The sequence below is a fragment of the Eulemur rufifrons genome, chromosome 29 (genome assembly GCF_041146395.1).
Source record: "Eulemur rufifrons isolate Redbay chromosome 29, OSU_ERuf_1, whole genome shotgun sequence".
Taxonomy (NCBI): Eukaryota; Metazoa; Chordata; class Mammalia; order Primates; family Lemuridae; genus Eulemur; species Eulemur rufifrons.
The window spans coordinates 34,186,769-34,209,532 of NC_091011.1; the positions used below are offsets into that span (position 1 = coordinate 34,186,769).

The 22,764-nt window shown below is 37.8% G+C and overlaps 1 long non-coding RNA gene across 1 annotated transcript in view; it reads right to left on the minus strand.

Annotated features, from left to right (window-relative positions):
• Nucleotides 1-6,232: 6,232 nt before the first annotated feature.
• Nucleotides 6,233-22,764, minus strand: part of LOC138377120 (uncharacterized) — a 69,975-nt gene continuing 53,443 nt past the window's right edge. Inside the window, exon 3 of the long non-coding RNA XR_011231773.1 lies at nt 6,233-7,156. This is a non-coding gene — a long non-coding RNA (uncharacterized lncRNA). The remainder of the gene's footprint in view (nt 7,157-22,764) is intronic.

The window sequence follows — 22,764 nt, forward strand, 5'->3', positions numbered from 1 at the left end:
GAAGTCAGGGCTTTCAGTGTGCCTACCACCAGGACAGTGTCCACTGTACCCAATAGGTAAGTTTTTATCCCCTCCCTACATCCTTAGTTTCCAATGTTCTTTACATCTTTTTGTGCCCATATGGATCCATCATTTAACTCTAACTTATTAGTGAGAACACATGGTATTTGTTTTTCCATTCATGAGATACTTCACTCAGGATAATGATCTCCAGTTTCATCCAACTTGCTGCAAATGACATTATTTCTTTCTTTATTATGGCTGAGTAGTACTCCATGGTATGTATGTGTATATATGTATGTACACATACATATATACACACACACATACACACACCATAAAACATTAAGGGGGTACAAAAGTATTTGTTACATGGATGTACTCTATAATGCACTCTATTTGTTATATAGATACACTCTATGACATGCTCTGTATACACACACAGTTCTCATATTTTCTCTACCCACTCATGTATTGATGGACACTTAGGTTGATTTCATCTTTGCAATTGTGAATTGTGCTGTGATAAACATTCAAGTCCAGGGGTCTTTTTGATAAAATGATTTCTTTTCCTTTGAGTAGATACCCAGAAGTGGGATTGCTGGATCAAATGGTAGGTCTACTTTAGGCTCTTTGAAGAATCTCCATACTGTTTACATAGAGGTTGTACTAACTTGCAGTCCCACCAACAGTGTATGAGTATACCTTTTTCTCCACATCCACACCAACATTATTTTTTTAATTTTTAATAATGTCCATTCTGACAGAAGAAAGGCAATATCTAATTGTGGTTTTAATTTGCATTTCCCTGATGATTAGGGATATTGAACATTTTTTCATATGTTCATTGGTCATTCATCTGTCTTTTTTTGAAAAAATTCTGTTCACGACTTTTACCCACTTTTTGATTGGGTTTTTATTTTTTTTTCTTGCCATTTTGTTTGTGTTCTTTGTAGATTCTGGAAATTAGAACTTTGTCCAATGTGTGGTTTGTGAATATTTTCTCCCATTCTGTAGGCTGTTACTCTATTATTTCCCATGCTGTGCAGAAGCTTTTATAATTTAATTAAGTTCAATTTGTTTATTTTTATTGCTGAATTTGCCATTGAGGTCTTAGTCATAAATTATTTACCTAGGCCTTTGTCTAGAAGAGTTTTTCCTAGGTTTTCTTCTGAAATTTTTATGGTTTTATGCCTGACATTTAAGAGATTAATCCACCTTGAATTATGGTATATGGCAAGAGATATGAGTCTTGTTTCATTTTTCTGCATGTGGCTATCCAATTTTCCCAGCTCCACTTACTGAATAGGGCATCCTTACCCCAGTGTGTTTTTGTCTGCTTTGTTAAAGATCAGTTGGTTGTAGCTAAATGGTTTTATTTCTGAGTTTTCTGTTCTGTACCATTGGTCTGTGTCTCTACTTTTATACCAGTATTATGCTATTTTGGTTAATACAGCCTTGTAGTATAACTTGAAGTCAAGTAATGTGATGCCTCCAGATTTGTTCTTTTTGCTTAGGACTGCTTTGGCTGTTTGAGCTCTTTTATGGTTCCAAATGAAGCTTAGGGTTATTTTTTTCTAGATCTGTGATACATGATGTTGGTATTCTGATGGGAATTGCATTGAATTTGTAAATCACTTTGGGCAGAATAGTCATTTTAACAATGTTGGTTCTACCAAGCCATGAGCATGAGATGCTTATCCATTTGTGTCATCTATGATTTCTTTATCAGCGTTTTGTAATTCTCCTTGTAGAGATCTTTTGCCTTCCTGATTAAGTATATTCCTAAGTATTTTGACTCTCATCTTGACTGTTAATAGTATATAGAAATGTTACTGACTTGTGTACATTGATTTTGTAACCTGAGACTTAGCTGAATTTATCAATTCTAGGAGTCTTTTGGTTGAATCTTTAGGGTTTTCTAGATACAGAATCATATCCTAAGCAAATGAGGGTCATTTGACCACCTCTTTCTTGATTTGGATGCACTTTATTTCCTTCTCTTGCCTGATTGCTCTGGCTAGTACTTCCAATACTATGTTGAATAGAAGTGGTGAAAGTGGGCACCCTTGTCTTATTCCAGTTGTTAGGGAGAATGCTTTCAACTTTTCCCCATTGAATATGATGTTGACTGTGGGTTTGTTATATATGGCTTTTATAATTTTAAGGTATATTCCTTCTATGCCTAGAGTGTTGAGAGTTTTCACTATGAAAGTGTGCTGGATTTTATCAATGTTTTTCTGCATCTATTGAGATGATTATATGGTCTTTGTTTTGCTTCTGTTTATGTGGTGAATCACATTCATTGATTTGCATATGTGGAACCATCCTTGCATCCCTGGGTTGAAACTCAGCTAATCATGGTGGATTATCTTTTTGATTTCCTGCTGAATTTGGTTTGTGAGTATCTTTTTGAGCATTTTTCATCAATGTTCATAAGGGATGTTGGTCTGTAGTTTTCTTTTGTTGTTATGTCCTTTCCTGGCTTTGGTATCAAAATGATACTGGCTTCATAGAATGAATTAGAATTTCCTATTTCTTGGTGTTATGGAATAATTTCTGTAGGATAGGTGCAATTTCTTCTTGGTAGGTCTGGTTGAATTTGGTTGTGAATCCATCTGGTCCAGAGATTTTTTTAGGTGGGAGATTTTGTATTACTGCCTCAATCTTACTGCTTGTCATTGATCTGTTCAGGATTTCTATTTCTTCCTGATTAAGTCTTGGGAGGTTGTGTGTTTCAATGAATTTATCTATTCCTTCTAGGTTTTTTAGTTGATGTGCATACAGATTTTTGTAGAATTCATGGATGATTTATATGTCTGTGGTATCAGTTGTAATGTTGTAATGTCTCCTTCATTTCTGATTGAGCTTATTCCTTTCTCTTTATGGTCAATCAGGGTGGTAGTGCATTGATCTTTTTTGTATCTTTTCAAAGAATTAACTTTTTGTTTTGTTGATCCTTTTATTTATTTATTTATTTATTGGTTTCCATTTTATTTAGTTTTGCTATTAGCTTTGTTATTTCTTATCTTCTGCTGGCTTTGGGTTTGATTAATTTTTGAGTTCCTTGAGATGTACCATCAGGTTGATAATTTAGGATCTTTCTGTCTCTTTGATGTATGCATTTAATGCTATGAATTTTCTCCTTAGCACTGCCTTTGCTGTATCCCATAGATTTTGAAATCTTGTGTCCCCTTTGTCATTCAGTTCAAAGAATATTTTGATTTTCATCTTAATTTCATCATTGACCCAAGAAGAAGGTTGTTTAATTTCCATGACTTTGTGTGGATTTGAGAGTTTTTCTTGGAATTGATTTCTAGTTTTGTTCTACTGAGGTCTGAGAAAATACATGGCATGATTTCAGTTTTTCTGAATTTGCTGAGACTTGCTTTGTGGCCTGGGATATGATAAGTCTTGGAAAATGTCCCATGTGCTGATGACAAGAATGTGTATTCTGTACTTTTTGAGTAGAGTGTTCTGCTGATGTCTGTTAGTTCAATTTGTTTTAGAGTTCCATTTAAGTCCAGTATTTATTTATTGATTTTCTGCTTCAGTGATCTATCCAGTTTTGTCAGTGGGGTGTTGAGGTTCCTGGTAATTATGATGCTGATGTTTATTTCATTGCTTAGATCTAGTAGAATTTATTTTACGAATCTGGGAGCTCCTGTGGTTGGTGCATATAAATTTATTATAGGACTGTTATGTCTTCTTGCTGCATTGCCTCCTTTATCATTATATAATGACTATCTTTTTTTAACCATTGTTTATTTAAAGTCTATTTTATCTGATATGAGAATGGCTACACTAGCTTGCTTTTGGTTTCTATGTGCATGGAATATTTTTTCCATCCCTTTACTTTGAATCTACATATGTCCTTGCAAGTTAGATGGGTTTCTTGAAGACAGAATATACCTGGACAATAAGTTTTCATCCATTCAGCAAATCTGTGTCTTTTAATGAGAGCATTAAGACTGTTTACATTTGGTGTTAATATTGATATGTGAGATACTGTGCTGCTCATCATGTTGAATGATACCTTGTTTTATTTTCCTTCTTGTTGCTCTTGTTTTATAAGAGATGTGAGCTTTAATTTTTGGATGTTTCTAAACTGGTGGGTATCTATTGTGCTATTCCCTACACAATGCACCATTGAGTATTTCCCGTAGGGCAGTTCCAGTAGTGATAAATTCTTTTAGTGGTTGCTTGTCTGGAAGAGTCTTTATTTCTCCATCATTTATGAAACTTAATTTTGCGGGATAAAAATTCTTGGTTGGCACTTTTTCTGCTTAAGAAGATCACAGATGGGGCTCCAACTCCTTCTGGCTTGTAAGGTCTCCACTGAGAAGTCTGCCATGAGCCTGATGGATTTTCATGTGTAGGTTAGTTGCTGCTTTGATCTTGCAGTGTGTAGAATTTTCTCCTTCATTTTGACTTTGGCCAGGTTCATGACTACATGTCTTGGAGATGTCCTATTTGTGATGAATCTTCCTTGTGTTTGAGGATATCTGGATATCTGAATCTATGGTGATAACAGGGAATTTTTTTCTCAATAATTCTCTCAAACAGGTTTTCCATGTTTTTTTCTTTTTCCTCCCTCAGGGTTATCTATAATTCATATATTTGCTTGCTTTACATAGTGCTATATTTCTCTGATTGTTCATTTTTTTTTTCTCCATCTTTGACTGTAGTTCAGAAGACTCATCTTCAAGCTCTGAAATTCATTCTCCTGCTTGATCTAGCCTATTTGGTAAAGCTTTCAGCTATATTTTGAAGTTCTCTTTCTTACGTTGTCTATCTCTTTAGCATCTTTTTCATTCATGTCCTGAAATATATTTTTAGCTTCTTTGTGTTGGCTTTCAACTTTCTCTTCAGTCTAATTCATCTTATTTGCCATCCATATTCTGAATTCCATTTCTGACCGGCAATTTCATTTAGTTTGGGGTCCATTGCTGTAGGTCTATTGTGATCTTTTGGTGGTCTCAAACTAACTTTTTTTTTTTCATGTTGACAAAGTTCTTTTGCTGGTTTCTACTCATCTGAAACCTCTTCTCTCAGAGCAGATAGGTTTGCAGTGTTTCAGTTCTCCTTTGTGGGGAACTCTATTTAGTGAGAAGAAGAGGTCCCTAGATGGCATTGCTGTGTCTTATTCTGAAATACTGATTTGTAGGAGAGGGGTGGGTGCACTGAGATCTTGTAATGTAGCTGTTATATGTTGTTCCATTCCCCTAGGGTTGTCAGAGTCCAAACTAGTACTGGGGGATCATCATGTGGAGTGGTGGGTTGGTCTCTAGGCTGCTTTTGGAAGCTCATGTAGGGGACTGGCTGAGTCCCCCTCCACAGAAGTGGGTGTTTCAGGAGACTGCTCTGTCTGGGTCTTTCTGTGGCAGTGGCTGCTTGGTGAAGCTATCTGGGTGGTGGCTACATGTGTCAGGGCTTCAGGCATTTGTTCCATTTAGATCTAGGTGTAATGGCAGTATATGGCCAGGAGGTGGCTTTTGGCTAGCAGGTCCATGAGAGAAAGCTAGACCACAGGCATGGCATCACACAGGCCTGTGGCAGCATCAACTTAGGTGCTCTGTGCAGGGGGCTTGTTCTGTGCATTGTTGCACGGAGTGGGAGGGGGGGGCACCACCTAGGGTGCAGTGCTGGGGAACATTTTCCACTGGTGGGGACATGGACCTCAGTGCAGTGGTACATGGGGCTGAGGTGGGGCTATAGGTGCTGGGCTGCTACCATGAGACCTCTCCAGTGGTGTCAGCACCATTCCAATTTCCTGGCATGGGTGGCACTTGGCTTCAAGTCACAGGAGTATGAGAATGTCTGCTCTCTTCCCCCTTTTCCAGGTCAGGGAGGGAGCAATGTGTGGGGGCAGTTGCAGCAAAGCCAATCCCTGTGTAGAACTCGTGCTCCCGATCTGTGAGCTCAGAGTAGTATCAATAGAGGCTGGTGGGTCCCTGCTGGGCTTGCTCCCTGATGCAAATGAACTACACAGTCTCTAAGTAAGTTCCCCAATCAGTTTGGAGGCCTGCAGTGGTGGTGGTGGGGCCCTGACAGCTCTAGTCTCCGTGTCCGTGGGGGGCCCTCTCCTTTATCCCTTCCCCACGTGTGGGCATCTGCTAATCTTGGCGAGTAGACCTCCCCATCCCCTTCACTTTGAGCATCTACCATCAGTTCTGATTATCCACAGTGTTCTCCTCGTTCCTCTCCTTGAGAATGGAGTGTGAAGGCTGCTTCTAGTCTGCCATCATGGTGCCTCCCTCCCTATAGTTCTGCTCAAATATTCTTTTTACTGCTTTTATGAATATGCTAGTCAAAGTAAATAATTACCATATTGGCATCAAACTGTTGCTCATTGAAACAAGCTTTGTAGGAAATTAATTTGTCATTGGCTACTATAAGAAAGTCATTACATAATGTAAGAAATCATTACTCCTGCATGTGCTTGCCTGTCTCTGAACTTCACCTCAGGTTACTCATTGAACTGCCTCTTTGCACCATTTAAATCATAAAAGGAATTAAGATCATCTCTTTTTATGTAGGGCGGGGGGACCTCAGAACAGCTACCACACAGCTATAGGCAATAGGGATTCAACATTTCTCCTAAAACTAAAAATACATGGGATTTTTTTTTAATCGTTTACACCTAAACAGTGAAATTTTAAGCAACAATATTACTTCCCTCATGTTGTCCTTTGCTTTTTCAAGATCTTAACCTCAAGATTCAATTGGATTTTCTTTGAAATTCACCATGGTCCCCCTCTGCAGCTGTGGTCTCAAAATATCATTTCTGCATTTATTTTAGCCCATGGAATAACTGTGCTGAGAAACCACAAAGTCAATCAGACTCAAAATTCCCCAAATCCTTCCTGCTTTGGAGTTTTCCATCTTCAGATCAAAGCATTTTATGCCCGTCAGCAACTTTTTAATGCATTTGCTCCTCGTGTGCACAACTTCCATTTAAAGACTCTCCTTGGCTGACTTCTCTGATGAAGTTGTCTGGTTGCCAGGAGAACAATGCTAATGCAGAAGTTAAAAGGGGTCTTTAGGCCTTTATTTCTGGAGGACCTGATGTTTCAGATAACATCCAAGTTCAGTTTTGTAGAGACCACTGTGCTTTGCACCAGGGACAACAGAATTGGTTTTCAGTGTTTATGAGCTGGGAAGATAGAGACAAATATAAACGACCTAAATGAGAATGTCATGTAGGAAGACCATTGAATACAATAGAAACAATTACTGGAATCTAAATAATTTCATGCCCTCAATACAGGATATAAAAGTAGTTCTATTTGTTCTAACTTAAGCTTACATGTATATGATGGGGTTGATAAAATTAGAAAATGATTTTTTGGCATCTTTTGTAAAAAAAAAAAAAAAATGAGTTGATTTGAATACTCTTGATTGCCTTCTTTTAATGGAAGGAGAAACCATACATGCAACAATAGATTTGGAAAAGAAGAATCCAGATTCGCAAGGGTAATAATCTTTTGGAAAAAGTTAGTATTCATGAGTTTGGGAGCCAACACATCATTTTTCTTTGTTCCAAGTGTTCAGTTCTTTGCCTACAGCTAAACCAGGCCTTATTATAAATCATTGTTACTTAAAAAGTGGGGAGCGCATCAAACACATACATTATTGAGCCTTTATAACCTCAAAAAAGAATGTATTGTTTTTATTTTTGCAAGCTCCATTTTTTTATCAAATTGTAGTATTTCCATACTAAAAACTGGAATTGAATAAACTTTAGCATAAATACTCATTTCTGTAATAGTCCTAAATCAATTCACCATGGTTCAGATTCAATATTTGGTTGATAATGAGAGAACTGGGTAATTTATTTATTGAATGTTCATCCTATACTACGTAATATTTAAAACTGCAAAATACAGAAATAAGTTCCTGCTTTTTTCAGGAGTTTGCATTTTGTGAGTGCTAGAGTAAGTACATCTAGATCAGCCTTTTGTCCATTTTTTTTTCCTTCTCTTCGGAGGAGAGTTGTAGTTTCTGTAATGGGGGCAAAATTTGGATCTCTGTATTTCACCTGTACTTTATGGGGAGACAATTTTATGATGGAGAAAGAAATGAAGGAAAGCAGGGCTTGGTTTGTAGTGTGTTGAGTCAGCAAAGGGTGAAAAGAGAAAGAATCCCTCTCAATTTTACATATAATTCTTCCAGGAAAAGAAACATAGCCTTGGCTTTGTTTTTTATCCTGTTCTTGATACAGCAAAGAAAAAAGTGAATGCATAGGACTACTTTTATGATTTGCATCATGGATTTATAACTCTATAAAATGCAAGAAACCCAAGTCTGCAAATATAAAGGATTAATTTCAGCAACAGATAAGAAAGAGATGTAGTATGTACAATGTCCAATTAAAGTGACCTCCGAAACTAATTGCTGATTAGATGAAAACATGCATATATTTTCAGCAATTAATGGAGAGATCAATAGAGAACATACATATGTAATTAGTCATATGGTTTGTTTTATTGGGATTGGAGCAGCATGTCTCTCCCACTCTTCCAGACTTTTAGGACTTCATAAGTTTTTATGTGTATATATATATATATATATGCACATCCATACTTCATGTATTTGATTATTGAGGAGAGAGAGAATAATATCCAAATCATATTTAGTTATGTTAGACAAGTAATAAAAATATGGCAGTGAAATTTCAATTCTTTAAAGAACAGGAAGGATAGAAACTTTTGTTTTCAAATGTATAAAATGTACTGTTTTAATTCTTTTATATATTATAAAAGAATGTATTATTAAAAATGTTAGAAAAAGATATCAAGAAAATAAAATAGTTCTCATGATTTAACACTTTGCCAGAGTTTCCTTAAAATCTATTATCCATTTACTTTTAAATGAGATAAATTTTATAGTAATACATCTATTTTTTAGTTATAGGTGGATTCAAGTTCACTTAGGAAAAACCAAGCTACTTGGGTAATGGATTTAGGCTTGAACACACCACATTGAAAAATAGCTAGTGTATGTATTAAAGAGGAGTCTGCAAAATGTGTGTGGGAATTATCTTTATATGAAAAATAGCATCTAAGTGGAGCTGATGATTTCAAGAATGTTTATAAAGTTGGCGTCTACTTAAATCAGAACTCTAAGAAATCTGTGATCTAATGTATGTCCTTTTCCTTTGCCGAACAAAGGAAGCCATAGCCACAACAAACTACTGAATGCAAATTTCCTCTTGAAGCCATACACTTGAGGAATATATTTTTCTATTTATGAAACATTAATCTTGTCTAAAATCTTCCTTAGAGATTGTCTTTGATCAAATGCCAGCCAGGTATCCCTTCCCTCTGCCAGGACTTGATGTCGGTCCCCAGCTGGCGCACTGGGGGCGGGCTTTGTCTGCATTGTAGAAAGCAGATGATGCTCTGTTGGTCAGGGGGGGTGTGCATGTCAATTATTTTATACCTGTTCATGTCACTTCATCATCTTTATAGAAAGTTACCAATCACAACATATAGACCTTATCTTTTCCGGAGATGATTGCGAAATGACCTCTCTCAGTCAAGAAAACTTCAATATCAAAACCTCAGATTTTAGGAGTCACCTTTATGTAGCTAAATAACTGATATCTTCTCTACCAATTCAGTAATGTTCAGTCTGGCATTTTTGTTTTCAGGCTGAAGGTGAAGAAGTCATAATTCAAAGCAACAAATGAGGTTCATGAGAATTTGATCAAATACTTACTGTTGTTAACTCTAGGGCCATTTATTCAAATTTTGATTAACTCGTGGTGCCTTTTTTCCCCCAGCTTATTCAACAACTGCAATTAATCACAGAATTTTGGCATTAATCTTTCTACCAAGGCCATGAGTACTCTTTGAATGACGATTATTTCTTTGTGTTAAGTCTCTGTGCCTCAAGGCTATTAAAGTTTCTCCACATTCTTCAAAGATTTCCCTTTCAACTTTTGGCTGAAAACAACATGACAGAACAAGGTCTATTATCTGCGTTTATGAGTTAGTCTGCATTCAAATGCCTAGTTATCATGGCACTTAAACCTGTTTATCAAAGCAGAAGGCTTTTGGAGAAGGCTTATTTGAAAGTTGTGCCTCTAAGAAGGCTAGAAAAGAGTCTGGTTTGATCAAAGCATTTGGACCAGGCAGCCATTCAGCCACATGGACTGTTGGAACAGGGATTAGACCCCCACAGAGCTGAGTTTATAAAATGGTAAAAGAAGAGGCAAAAGATCAGAAAATAATAGGATTAGTTGTCTATTTTATTGTTCGGTTCTGGGATTCTGTTTCTAGATTATGAAAGATCAAAGGGGTTTTTCTCCTCTTCCTCTTGACGTCTAGAACCTACTTCCCAAATAGCGTGGCAGGGTTTATCAGTATATGAGGATTTAGGGTCTTACTTCGAGCTTTTAAACTTTGTGTAAACTGGATCTTTATCCTCGCATTTCATCCTCTCGACATGGAAGCCAGCCAAAACCTGCCCCTCGATCTTAATCTCTGTCTTTGCATGGCAACAAATCATAATTACTGCTCTTTCCATTCTTTTTTTCTCCTTCTCTCCAACTTCCCTTATCCACTCAATTCCTTTCTTCTCTACTCTTTCTCCCTCCCCTATGCCCATAGTTCTACGACCTTTAGAATATCTTCATCACCCATGCCTACCCTCTCCTTCATCAGTTGTCAGAGTGACTCCCTGCTTCCTCAAAGACATCTCAACATAGAGAAACTTGTGAGAGAAGAGAAAGGGAAATATGGGTGAGCAACTTGAGGAAATTCAAAAGAAAGTTACAAAGCCCATGGGAAAGGTTTAGAGGAAATAAAATATCTTTACTAAGACAGCACTAATGAAGGCTAAAGATTATTGTATACCACCTATTGAATTACAGTGCCTGGAAGCCAGATCACAGACTGGTCTCCCAAACCATGATATGTGGGAGAAGACATGGTCCAATTGTCATACATTCTATATGCTTGTGGTAAAAAATGTGGAGAATAGGAAAACAACAGTAGGTAAAACCAGATCCAAACTTAAAATGACTCAATCATAAATGGAAAGACATGGAAATGCAAGCAAAATAAATCCTCCACAAGAATTGGTGTTTTAATTTGGGCAATTGCCTCCATGCCCAATTCATATGCCTTTCAGAAGGATTTCTAAGTCCACCTTGCTCACCTGTCCCTGTGGATGATTCTTATTTTGGTTGTTCATTCTGTTAAGTGCTGGGGAACAATGATGATCTGAAATTAATTGACTACTTTCACACACCAGGCCCCACATTTTATATTTGTTAATGGAGTTAATTCTCACAACTGTCCTGAGAAATGAGTTGTATTACCCCCATTTTACAGAGGATAAAACTAAGGTTCAGGGTGGTTAACAAACAACAAGGTCACATGCTAATAAATATGAAAGCTTAACTTTTGGTTCAGGCCTGACTCTGTTGACCCGGCATTTCACCACCTGTATATATTTACAGTTCTAAGTCCAAAACCACAGTGTTCTGCCAAGAAATTTGAGGTTTTTGACATCAATTCCAGGAAGGTTTGGGGATATATGACATGAAAGGAAGGGAGTTGTTAAATTTAAGGCCCAACGATGTAATAAGGTCAACAGATCATGGAATTTTCACTCACCTTAAGCTGACCCTTTGAAATAACACAGGGTAATCAGGGTCACCTTTCCTAAACTAGGTAGAGAACAGTGAAGCTTCTTTTAAACATTTGTAGGGCGCCTACTATACAGGGCGATGTGACATGCAATGGGGATATAAAATAACTGATTACAGACCTCAAGATCTTTTCCGTTTCAGGGAAAGAGTAAACATGCAAATTCCATCAAATTGAAGGCACTGTTGATTTTAAGATGCATCCTTTTATCTATTTTACCTATTTTCCTTGATCAAGGAAAAAGATGTCAAATAAACCATGTCATGCTAGTTTATTTCAAGTAAGCCATGAATCATAAGAGTCGAATGTGCCTATTTATTAATGCACAGAGTAAATGCCATGCCAGACGTCAATGTGTTTCCAGTGATGCTGTTACAACTGGGATGAGGATGGGGAAAGAGGAAAATTAGAAAAATATTTCTAAACAAAGCAACCTTTGACTGAATTTAGAAAGGTGAAGGAGGTGATGGTGTGAAGAGCGATATGCAGGATTTTCCATGCAGAAGAAATAGAATGGGTGAAAAAGTGTGTTTGTTCAGCAGGGCCCCAGTCTGGTGTGTCCTGGGATAATAAGGAGATGGGACAGGGGACATGGAGGCAAGGGTGGTGGTTAGCCGTAAGGCTCCCAAGCTGCAGGCCAGACTAGGGTGTCCTGAAGACCATGCTAAGGAGTTTGCAGGTAACCTATTGCAGGTAAAAGGAAGACACTGAAGAAATTCAAGCAAGAATCTGAGTCTATTAGAGGCTTCACAAATCACTGCTTCTACATCAAACCGTTGTCACTTCAAACTACATGCACTTGTCTTCCCTGCTGGAGTTCTATAGTCACGAAACTACTATTAGCAGAATTTCTGCTTCAAAGATTCTCTCCTCTGGGTCTTATATTATCTCCTTTCAAAGGGCCCATATCATATGCCACTTCCTCTAGGTACTGTTTTGTTCTTCCCTGAGTGCACAGCAGCTCACCATCATTGTTTGGACCCACTGTACTTTTTTGAGCTCTTTCATTGACAACCTCGTGATTTATGTTATTTGGCATATTCTTTTAGATTGAGCTCTTTGAATACAGAGATGAGTATTTAATGTCTTCTCACTCCTATATTAGCATCTGTTCTGAGCTCAGTCTATTAGAGATGACATAATAGTAGGTACACTGAACTGTGTGCCTGTACTTACACATGGAAAAAAAATTCCACTTATATTCTGTTTTGCCTCTGAGGAGTAACAGAGGAATAAAATGCCCCACATTTGTATGCTTCTGAGTGTGGTAGGCCAGCCTCTGAGGCACTTCCCAGGGGCCCCACCACCTTCTGGAATTCACAAGTTTCTCACTCAGGGCAAGCCAGCTGCCCCATGTCTTTAAGAATACTCACACAGCACAGGGAGAGGTGCACATGGCAAGGAATGGGACAGCCAGACATCAGCCAGTGAGAAACTGAGGCCTGCCAACAATCTTATCTTGGAAGTGGGTCTTCCAGTCCCAGGTCACTGTTGCCCTGGCCAACAGCTTGCTTGTAGCCTCTAGAATACCTACTCTGACTCAGAACCACCAGCTACAACTGCTTAAGTTGGGGATAATTTGTTACAGGCAATTAGTTTTAGATAACTAAAACCATTTAGCATATGTCATTCCAATTTTATTTGCTTGGGGGCAAAGAAAGTTGAGTACTCAGGTTTAGAAAACAAGAGTTCAATCATATTTCTAATAAAAGAAATGAGTACTTTGCAATTTTTTCCTTAGCTTAAGGTAGATCTATGTCACAGTTCAATGATTTATTGCCTAAATGTACAATGATATATCTACTCTCCTATATGAGACAAGAGTGGGCTGGTGGAAAGAGGGGGTTAAGAACCTCCCTCTGAATTTGTGCTCTAGCTCTAGCACTTACTATTTGGTTAGCAATGAGGAATTTAATCTGTTTTAAATCATGGTTTCCATCCTAATAAAAGGGATATAATAATTTATGTCCTGCATATCTTGAGGATTAAATAAGTCAGTGTGTGCAACAGAACTTTGTAAACTGCAAGACACCATCTAAATAGAAGGTGCTTTACAAATGGTAATACTGATGTGTTTTGGGGTTCAACAGGCCCCATTTATAGAGTCAGCTGGAGGATGGCCCTTTGACAATGCACGTTCTTTTCTGGGCAGACTTTTGGCGACTTGGGCACCAGGTAAGTATGCATTAATCACAAACTTTCAGCCTCTCAGTATTCAACTTGATTTTGAGAGGAAGGAATCAGAGTTGAGAACAGCGTCTACCCCTCCCTGAGGTGAACCTAGTACTGTCCCTTATAATGCTAGGAAAATCTGGGGCTCAACACTTGAGACAGGACAAGAAAAAGGCATTCATGTCATGAAGAGAATCCCAACTAACTGCCTTACTGAGACTAACTTCTAAGAACAATGGATAATGTCATATTTATAGTAAGCTTCTAAACAAGTAAATCATCCATGGAACAGACCCCAGCTGGTTTTATCATAACATGTTAAAAATGACCATTTTCTGTCTTACATTTTGAATACGAATTTTTATACATTTCATAATTCACAATACACTTTTTAAAAATGATAAAATTATTTCCTTGTGACCAAATAATGTCTTACTTTTCTTCCTCAATGACAGTAGAAATTTTCTAGGGTCCTGGACTCCTAGAATTATAATAAAAGAACTGGATTTTAAGTAGTCTAGTCAGAGGCCTATTTTCCAAAGGCTTTCAGGAAAGGTATTGCATAACTTCTATTGCAGATACTGTTGGTGCACATACATAGCTCCTTACTGCAACTCTCTGCCTTAGAGCTTTCTTTGGCTACAGAAGCAAGCTTGGTCCATGCATGTGTGGAGGAGGATGGAAGTTCTTGGACATCAACAACTCTAGAAGCAACCCTCAACCCACAAAGGTCAGGAGTTGGTAGCAAAATACTCCAGCTTCCTTACATCTCAGGTGAGACCACTCTAAGGTGTGTTCTACCTGGGAGGATTGGGCCTTAGTTGCCTAGAGTCCTAACCTGTTCATCCATACCTCCTGTCTGGGCTTCCTTCCTTCCTTCTCTGTCTCACTTCCTCACTCCCCTACTGGGGCTTCCTAAGATCACTTCCCAAATAAACTATGCAGATTCAAATCATTATCTCAGCGTCTGCTTTTGGGGGGAATTGAACCTAAAGACTTCCTCAATTTTTATAAAAATGTTTCTAGTCAGCTCTAACTTACACGTCAGAATGTTCCTTCACCAGTGATAGTTACATGGGAAAATGTGCATGGATGCCATTTCAGAAACCTTTGTCACAGAGTCACTCAAGCCAGAACCACATTTTCACAGCTCTATAATAAAATAGATGACATATTCTAAAGGCAAGTTTTTCAAATGAAATAATAAAATATGCCTATTACAAGAATTTCTACATCTTGTTACATAATCACGGGAATAACTTTTTTCCAGGTACCTTTCATAAATTAGTTTACAACTCCTTCCAACTTCTCTTAAGAGTCATCAATTGTTTCATAGCCACAGCTGGGGAAAATTTGGGGTGAGAAGGAGATGGTTGCCAGAGGAATCAGCCCTGTGATTAGAGGGTTGGAGCTTTCAGCTCCATGCACCACCTCCATGGAGAGGAGGGGCTGGAGATTGACCTTAATCACCAGTGGACGATGATTTGATCAATCATATCTACATAATGAAGCCTCCCTAAAAAACCTTGGGGTTTGGAGAGCCTCCGGTTGGTCAACACACGGCGGTGCTAGAAGGGAGGTGTGTGTGGAGAGGGTATGAAAAGTCCGTGCCCCTCCCCATCTCTTTGGGTTGTATTTTCCACAATAAATTGCTAAATGTAAGGCAATGTTTCCCCGAGTTCTGTGAGCTATTCTAGTGAATTACTGAACCTGAGGAGGGGATTATGGGAATCCCCCATTTCTAGTCAGTCAGTCAGACGTGTGGGAGGACAGGACTTTGCTACTGGCTTCTGAATTGGGGACAGTCTTGTGGGATCTGATGCTAATGCCAGGTAGATAGTGTCGGAATTGAATTGTAGGACACCCAGTTGGTGTCTCCTGGGAGTTGGGTGGTATGGGAAATAAACCCCACACATTTAGTATCAGAAGTATTGCTCTTGTTTGATTATTTCTTTGTCATTTCTCATCTCCTGATTGCTATTTTTTCCTCTGGGTAATTGGTGCCTTTGAGTATAGCAGGCATCCCTGATGATGGCTCTCCTATGGTGTTCTTAAAGGAGAGAATGCCCTTGGATGAGTTGTTAGGGGAGTCTGCCTCTACATAGTTCCTTGAGCTGGAAGGTTCACTGTTTCTCTCCCTGCCAAACCCTCTCAGCACCCCCACCCCAGGGCTGTCATTTTGGATGGGTATCAACAAGCAAACTCCCTCCTAGCTGTCCTTCTGTGCTATTCTCGGGGAACTCATACATCCTTGTGCAATATAAGTGGGAATTCAAAATGATCCACTGCTGCCTTCACCACCAGGTTGTTCCTCTTTTCCCACACTCCAGTGTGGACAGGTTACCAAGTCTACTGCAAGTGCAATTCTGGGGCAGAGGAAAATCCCACTCAATGTATCTATGTCTATATGTGAATTATTATCAATTAATCCTTAGCACTTAATATAGTACCCAAGACAGAGAAGAAATTGAATAAATATTAGTTGAGTGGACAAAGGTTTAGCAGCTCAACAACTCTTCATAGACAGAAAGATGTTACTCAAGTCAGAGCCAAAGGGCTCCTATTTCATCTTGTTCTATTTTCATTGTGGAACAACATCTGTTCCCCAATCCATTTATATGGTGTATTATATATACACATGGAGACTGTAATTAAGTCACTCTCAGCCTGATCCTCTTTTGGCCAACCAACATCATTTCCGTGATCCCTTCCTCTTAAGCCTGGGTCTCCAACACTTTAATCATTTCTGCTCTCTTCTGCGTCCAAATGTCCCACTTTTAAACTGCGGAGATCTAAATGGAAATCTATCATAATGATGCTGTAAAAGTTTGGCAAATTTCAGAGGAAACCAACATCTGTTTGGTCCTTTCTCATTATCTTCTTGCTGCCTTTTCATTAAGGGATTCTCAGGAAAATCTGTAAAATTTATTTTTAAAATCAATTCAACAACATCTATTCTGGCCCATGTCTTCGTATTTGCACACATATAATCTCTATGCAAAAATGGATTCATAAATGGAGGGTTAAGTTCACAAATACAATATTTTCAAATATTTTGCATGTATTTTTGACTGCATTAACAGTAACATTGCTTTTGAATAAATTATTTTTTGACGTTACCATTCTGTTGTCTTTATTTGAACCTTTCCTATGCTTTAGGTATAGACCCATTGAATATGAATAAAAATAGTATTACATAGCATGTAACTATATGCCAGAAAAGTGTTGCATGTATTAACTTAGATAATTTTTATAACAATCCAGTGAGCCAACTACTATTGTTTTCCCCATTTTTCAGATGGAGAAAGAGACTAAAGATGTGCCCAAGATAAGCACAGCAAGTGAGAATCAGAGGTGGGATTTGAAAACTAGAAGGTAAGCCCTAGAGGCTGTGCTCTTGTTATGACATGTTGCTGTCCATTTATGAATATCGGGGTGCACTGGCCCTTTTGTAGGTTTCTTTTTATTGGTGATCTTCAATATACACAAGTAGAGTTTTCTTTACATTTAAAGATGACTTTTCTAATACAGTTATCATTTATGAGGACCGATGTTGGTTTGACTGAAGAAGTGACGCATGGCTGTTCCTTTACAGATGTACTCTTGGTTCCCTTATGTTAAAAGATGGTTGCATTTACTTTTTGAATGTGAATCCTATGGTTGCTAAATATTGAGGAATTAAACTCTCTTTAGGTCAAACACTGAGCTCATCTTGCCATCATGAATTGCAAATGTAACCTCCAGCAGTCCTATAAATTTGCCCCAAACAGCTGTGACGTACATTTCAGACTACCCAGAAATACAGAAGAATGCTTGATCTTCTTGCCCTGAGTATAATTCATTTCTGAGTCAGTTTTCCAGAACAGATGGTACTATTGTCGCTACCCAGGTCTTCCTGTAGGGCTTTCGGAAACTGTAACTGCCCTTTCAGAGAACTGGAAAGAACCTATTAAATTGGTGATGTAGTGTCCTATACCCCAGTTAACTTGCTCCAGCTACTTGGATTGTTCTTTAAATGTTTTATTTAAACTTTAGAGAAACAATCACCTTGCTGAACAAAGATAACCAAATAGCAGCTTATTTTCTTTGGATTAAGAAATTGAGCATAATGTTAAAAACTGCTTTAAGAAGCCAAACCTGTAGGGGCCGACTTGAAACTATTTAAGAGGGAGGTTTGGGAAAACACATGAGCCTGTCTCCAGCTGTGCCTTCAGGTTTACTATCTGTATAGAGGACAGGAAAATGATACTTAGGCATTTTAAAGAAATTTTAGCAAATACTCTTTACTCCCTAATGTTATAAAGTATTCTCTAAAACAATGATTTCTCTTTAAAAAATATGATATGCATGTGGTTTTACGGTAGGATCTACATATATTAGGAAATAAGAAACACATCTCTTAGCATGCTGTGAAGTTTTAAAGGATTCACAGCGAAATATGCTCAATGTTTACCTACCAGGAAACGGAATGGGGACTATTAGGGATGGGGAGAGGAAGACTTGACTTTCATTTTATTCATTTCCTGCCGTGTGTGGACTTTTGTTTTTTCCAACTCTATGCATGTATTTCTTTATAAGTAGTTATCTGAGCAGTGAGATTATGGGCCACTTTGTTTTCATCTATTCTTCTGTATTAAATAGAAATATAAAAGTTTAATTAGTCAATGTATTTAGATAGTTAGTTAGTTTGAGTTTGAAAGGGAAGGTGTGCCTATCTTTATTATTTTCAAACGGTAACACTGAATGGGGTCCAGCTGTATTTTCAGATAAGGAAATGAATTTAAATAAATGAAATGATTTGTCTAAGTTTACATAGCTAGTTAGTGGCTACAGCTAGAACTATTAATAGAATCTGGGTCCTCTTACCTGTAGCCAGTACTTTTCCTATGAAACCATGCCCCTTCCCTAAGTACTATTTATAGTTTCAAAATAATATTGTAATTTGCAACTAAAAATTTAAGTACATGACATTAATTTGTGCCATAAAGCCAAGTTTTAGAACAGGTATAAATATGTGTAAGGGATAAACGATTCATAGGTCAAATGAATTACAACCATGTTAATATTTAGCACACGAAATGGTGCTCAGTTGGAGACAAACTCATTTTTGAGGGATGGAAGAGTCTATGAAAATAACGATCTTATCTAACGATTTACATGCTACCACTCTTTGCTTGGGAATGTAATAAGACCTGCTTTAGACCTCATAAAAACTCTTTAATTTTAAATATCTTGCTGTTTTTTTTCTTTTTTTAAAAAAAGGCTACTAGAATAGAGACACATGTTCCTGTGAAAGCCTGATATACTGTATGTTTTGTTGAAAAATTTTATAGTCATGAAAATTAAAAAAAAAAAACTAGATAATACTAGGCTAGATGGAAGTAAAATAAAAAATTACCAGCATTGATACTGAAACCTAAAAAAGGCAGTCTCTATTAAAAATACATTTCAGTAGAAATCACTGCTTTCTCCTACTGGAACCATGGTGTTATTACTATGGAGAGGTTGATTCCTATTACTATATATAAAAAGGCTTAGCTCAGCTCTTGAAATCAGCAAACAGATGTAGGATCCTTGGCATATGATTTTTCTGTAGCTTATGCAAACACATATGTGCTCTACTCCTTAGATTGCTGTCCTCTACTAAGTGAGGACATTGTCCCAGAGGGATAGTTCCTTTCTATATAGAAACAGTGATGTAGCACTGAGCAGGCACTCGGTATTTGCTGAGTAAATTAATCAATGGCGTGACAACCTTCCTCTCTCCAAACTCTTAAGAAGATTTACTTCTATTCCTTTCCATTCTACTAATTGTGAACTGAAAATACAAGAAGAAAAATAGTTCCTGAATAATTTTAGGCCAAATTCCTACAGGAAAAAGATAATAAAAAGGAAATTGCTACTTATTTGTAGCTGCCCAGAAGTTGAATTTTTATGATAAAATAAATTCTCATTATTTCACCATTACCTCCTTCCTGGAAAAGATTATCATTGCTAGTAGCCCTCATTTGCATTATTTTCATTTAATATGTCCTAATAAGATGATAAATATGTTATTTTTATATATTTTTTTTTTACATATGGCAAAACTGAAGCTTTGAAAATTGACTGGCCATACAGAGAAGTCATTGGGTCAAGGACCATGCGTGGTGGGTTTGAATAAGAGCCTGTCGAAGGAGAGGCAGGTGCTGAATCCGTGGAATGTGCGAAGCTGCTGGCACCAAGCAAGGCGGCAAGCCCCAGAGAAAGAAGGCTGACTCACCAGGAAGAGGAATTAGCACAAAAGGTCAACTTTCTCTCACAGATAAAGGGAAACTCACAAGTCATACCTCTGACAGGATAAACAGAGCCTAGACACTTCAGCCAGAACATAGCATGCCCAGAATGTGATTTTTCTAGAAAAAAACCTTTAGGTAAGATTTAAATATGGTAAAAATGTATTAAACCTGGGTACATACTGGGATAGAAAGAATTTTCAGGCAGGCAAGTGAAGGATACTTCTAGATCTCTTGTCTTAGCTGGGTACCACAAGTACAGAGAAAACTATTTTAGGAGTTTTTGTTTCAAAACCAAAAAAACAAAACAAGGGAAATGACAAAGAACTCATTAGAGCTCATGATGGGATGCTGAAGACAGGAGGGAGAGAAGAGCTAAATAGGAAAATCTTCAGGCGCATGTCGGGAAACCATTAAAATTCACTGGTTCAAACAGTCCAATAAAATATTTTCCAGCCTCCTTAGGCTTATTGAAGCTGTGGAAACATTGGGAACTCACATTTCTCACTTCTAGGATGTGGAAAGTTTAAATTACAAGAAGATGAAAGGAAGGAAATGGTGAGAGGAAGGAAAAACCATGATTTAGTTGTGGCTAATCTGAATTTATCGGTATTTCTCAATTTAAGGAAATGCAGAGTAAAAGCAAACAAGAGGATGGGGGTCATAGTAAAACTGCCATTAATTGATGTACCACAAGAGCTGGAAGAAGAGGGTTGTCTTAAAGCTTATATAAATGAAGAGAAACACTAAACTATGTACTTTCATTTGTTATTACAATAAATATTTACTGAGTAGGCTCTCCACGTAATGCATATAAAAGGGTGTTAAAAAGTCAACTGACCATTCTGAACATGCCAGTATTAAATGAATGGGAACCTATCTCTCGGATGTTAGAACTGCTACCATTTATCAAATGCTTCCCATAATCTGAGTATTGTTCAAGGCAAGTTACTTGAATTCCTTTAGCAGCTCTGTGAAGTATTATTACCCTGAGAGAGTACTTGAGAGAAGGTAAGTAACTCATCCAACGAGACATGGGTAGGAAATAGAAGAGCCAACGCTTAAAACCCTAAGTCTCTGTGATAGAGTCCATGCTCTTTCTACTATGCCATGCTCACTCTGTCATCTTATCTGTAGTTTGATGAGGAAGAGAAAGTCTTCTGAGTACATGGAAACCAAAGTCTGTACCCCCTGAAGGAAGATGGCTAAATAAGAGGATTTAAGATGAGAATAGAGAATGCGTGGTACAGACACCTAGCACAATGCTTGACCTAGTATGGGTGTCCAGTGTACGGTCGTGTTGATGGAAAACAAGGAGAGAGGAGGCAGGCATAGGATGGATAGATAATTGGCCAAGTAGGAAGATTTGCCTCTTACTTTGAATGAAGTTTACAGGGATCTGTGTGGAATCCTAAATTTCAAAGAAATGGAGGGCAGCATACACAGATAAGGTCCTGTCAGAGAGAGAGTTCCCACAGGAATGGACGAGGCACATCTCGTTACGACATGAGGGTCAGAGACATGGTCTCTAAAACTCCTCAGATAGAGTGCATCCTTCTCCCTTAGCTCATGCGGGATGGGCAAAGCATGTAAAAGCTTGGATTTCAAAGGTTTGTGATATGTATGTATCTCTTACGATTGCCTGTTTTGTCATTTACTTCTATTAAAATTTACAGCTGTCTCAAGATGTTTGCCAGGATGAGTGCAGGGGGAGAAAATGATTGTCTTGTTCCTTGTCTTTTCTTATACATACTGTAGGTCATTTCTTCACTACAGTCTGAGTTTGTAGCATCCTCTCGTACTAAGTTTTCCTTCATTCTACTGAAAGCATTTCAGGGCACTCATGAGGTCCTTAAGTATTTAGAGGTTTGGATCAGACTTACTCTCAAGTGTGGAGCTTCCATTAAATAGCACAGCTCTAGCAAGAAGCAGTCAATCATGGAACCTTAGGTAACATTAGATAAAAGACCAAATAATAAGTTGTGTGGTTTTTAAACCCCATTTCTTAAGGTATCTTAACATGTCCGAACTACACCTAAGCCTGTTTTGTCACAGTTACAACTAGAAAGTTAGCATTCTTCAGTTTACATTTCAAATATTTCTAGGGTTAAACCCTTTTTCCCTTTCCTTTACATATTGGTAATAAATTATATGTAAAAAGGCTATTTTTTTACTTGTGGAAAAGTAAAACTATTATCATAAAACTAAAGACGAAATGTCACCATCCAAAGACAACAATCTAGATATTTCCCATAGGGCTGTTAAGCTTCTGTAGGATCCTTTTTACAGCAGCCAAGATCAAGACATGTGCTGTTCTTGTTGCTCCCTGGGACTCATGGCCTCTAAGAAGTGAGGTCCAGGAATCCACAGCAGTGTCTACAGTCTTAACATGATTTTACATATTCATAGTTCATAGATAACTCCCTGGTGACCTAGCAGCAACTTCTCCTAATTTGGGCCTGACTGCCAGGTTCCTGGTGTCATTTTTGTTCTAGGGAAGTTCCCCAATGAGACTGTTTTTCTACTTAAATCTAAGGATACTCAGATTTTTGGCATGCATTTCCTTTTCTAGACAGAAGTTATTGATTATACCCTATACTGAAATAAGTTCCCCTGGACCTTTCTTTTTAAAGATTCCTTTCTTAACTCAGGCATTA